Here is a 3,064-nt window from a genome sequence, read left to right on the forward strand (position 1 = left end):
ATACAGCCCTGGCCAGGTGGCTCAATTGGTTGGAGCTCAAAAGGTGACAGGTTCAATTCCTAGTCAGGGCACATGCCCAGGTTGCAGGTTTGATCCTGGGTCAGGGCAATTATAGGAGGCAACTGTTGAATGTTTCTCTCACATTGACATTGCTCCTTCTCCTCCCCCCGCACCCCCGCCGCCCCCTGCCCCCTCACCACTTCCTTCTTCTTTCTTTCAAATCAATAAACATATCCTCAGGTGAGGATTAAATAAATAATAATAAAAAATAAAGTAAAAACACATACAAGTCATTAGGGGGGAAATCCCACTGGGAAAAAGAAAGCAAAATATACCAACAGTTGTTTAATGGGTAAGGAGTTTCAGTTTAGGAAATGCAAAAGTTCTGAAGATGGATGATGGTGATGGTTGTGCAACAAACAATGTGAATGTACTTAAAGCCACTGAATTGTACACTGAAAATGATTAAAACAGTAAACTTAATGTATGTTTTACTACAGTAAATTAAAAATGTGTTAAATTTCAAATAAAAAAAGTTCAGTGGTCACTGTTGACTTTTACTAGATTAAGCTTAATATTACTGACTTGCAAGGCCCTCCATAAATAGTATCATCCCACCTGGTTAGCCTGATATTATCACAGTTTGGAGGACTCTAGTCAGGCCCATCACTTCAAAATCCCAGGCAGCTACCCTCATTCCTAAGGTTTTCCAAATGCTGGATAATTTTCTCTGGAGTAATCCCAGCTGGAAAATTCAGTAGTTGTTTTTCAGTGATAGAGGTGATCATTATAATGAAATCATTTCAAAGTAACTGTTTGAATTGTGAATTAAGGAGAATGGTTTGACTATTTAAATGTAATCAGTTTAATTAAGTATAAGAGGATGTTTCATTTTAGATATTATAACAACCACCAGAGTGAGTTTACTATTTGAAATGTATGCTGGTGGGAATTAATTAAACAACCACAAGTAACCCTTAACACGGTGGCTCTCAAATTTTAGTCAACATCAGAATCTTTTTGTTAAAACACAGTTTGCCAGGCCCCACCCCCAGAGATTCTGAATCAGCAAATTCACAGTGAGAACAAAGATTCTCCATTTCTAACAAGTCCAAGGTGACACTGATCTAGGGACACCTTTGAGACCTACCAAACCCGTGTTTATTACATCCCAATCCATCTTCAACATTGTACCTATAATATATCATTTCATGCATTTGTAAGTGGTGTAGAAAGCATTCAAAACTGGGCGATCACCTCCAGGTCCTGTATGCCTCACCACAAGCATCTCCTGTGTTTTGACTGTGAAAGTGTCACTTGAAATAAGTAAACAGATTGGTTCCTTCTGTGGGCACAATATCTGTACCTGGGGAATAAGGTAGAGGTAACACTAAAGCCAGCAAGAAGGGGCCACCTTGTTCAAACAAAAATAGAACCATTGCCTAGAAACAGATCCATGAGGACTAGTCATTGGTGTCTTTCTAAAGCTCTACATCAAGCATGTCAAACTCAAAGGCTAACACGGGCCAAATAAACAAGGTTTAGGTTGATGTGGGCCGCAAAAAAAACAAAAGCTTCAATTTTCATAGAAACCTAGGCTTATTTCGATAGAGACATGCTGAATACAAAGGGCTGAAATAAATGAGTAATTGTTAACATAAAATAATAGAACATTTTAATAAAAGTTAATATTTTTTCTTGAACGTTAGCTTACCAGACACTGAATAACTGCACAAATTAATAAGCGTAACACAAATAAACCTATTCTTCTTGTTCTCCAAAAGCGAAATATTTCCTGTTGTGCACACCAAACAAGTCAGTCCAAGACTAATGACGTGGCAATCGGCTGCTAAAATTCTTCGCTGCTGGTATTAGTGGAGAGAAATGGTGCACCTGCGCATAAGGGAAATGAATGCAACACGATTATAGTGATCAGTCATTAGCAAACGTTGTAGTTCGTTATTAATAATTATGTGTAACAGGATATTGTAAAAATTAAGTTACAAAATTTTTATTAAAACATTTCTTATATACCGTTATATTGGCTGGGCCGCAAAAATATTGGTTACAGGCTGCATGGGGCCCGCAGACTGCGAGTTTGACATGCTTGCTCTATATCTAAGCTCTTTGGACAGCAACCCTACATCCTTCAGAGGCTAGTAGTGATTTTAGACAGTTCTGCTGCAGAAAAAAAACCCTCTAATCTCCCCCCCCAAAAAAAAAAAACAAAACTGTTAGTACATTGACCTACTTTCCTAGGCTTCATTTTTAAAGCTTCCCAGGTGATTCAATCCTGCAGACAACTTTGATAACCAACACTCCGAGCACCTGCTGGACCTCCACACCCCAGCTAATGATTTCTCTGTTAATACAGCTTTGACCAGGTTTATCCCATCAACACTCTCTGGACCACCACCTCTGCTGCATCCATTCAGCCAGCCCCATCTGGTCTACACAAACATGAATATCCCATACTAGAAGCCCAGTGCACGAAATTCGTGCATGGAGGAGGGTTGTCCCTCAGCCCAGCCTGTACCCTCTCCAATCTGGGACCCCTCAAGGGATGTCCGACTGCCTGTTTAGGCCCAATCCCACTGGGATCAGGCCTAAACGGGCAGTCGGACATCCCTCTCACAATCCAGGACTGCTGGCTCCCAACTGCTTGCCTGCCTGCCTTCCTGATTGCCCCTAACCGCTTCTGCCTGCCAGCCTGATCACCCCCTAACCATTCCACTGCCAGCCTGGTTGATGCTTAACTGCTCCCCTGCCAGCCTGTTTGCCCCCAACTTCTCTCCTCTGCCGCCCTGGTCACCCCTAACTGCCCTCTCCTGCAGGGTTGATCACCTCCAACTACCCTCCCTTGCAGGTCTGGTCCCTCTCAACTGCCCTCCCTTGCAGGCCCGGTGCCTCCCAACTGCCCTCTCCATCTTGTAGTTGCCATCTTGTGTCCACATGGGGGCAGGATCTTTGACCACATGGGGGCAGACATATTGTGTGTTGCAGTGATGATCAATCTGTATATTACTCTTTTATTAGATAGGATAGAGGCCTGGTGCAGGAGTGG

The sequence above is a fragment of the Eptesicus fuscus genome, chromosome 3 (genome assembly GCF_027574615.1).
Source record: "Eptesicus fuscus isolate TK198812 chromosome 3, DD_ASM_mEF_20220401, whole genome shotgun sequence".
In the NCBI taxonomy this organism is placed as follows: Eukaryota; Metazoa; Chordata; class Mammalia; order Chiroptera; family Vespertilionidae; genus Eptesicus; species Eptesicus fuscus.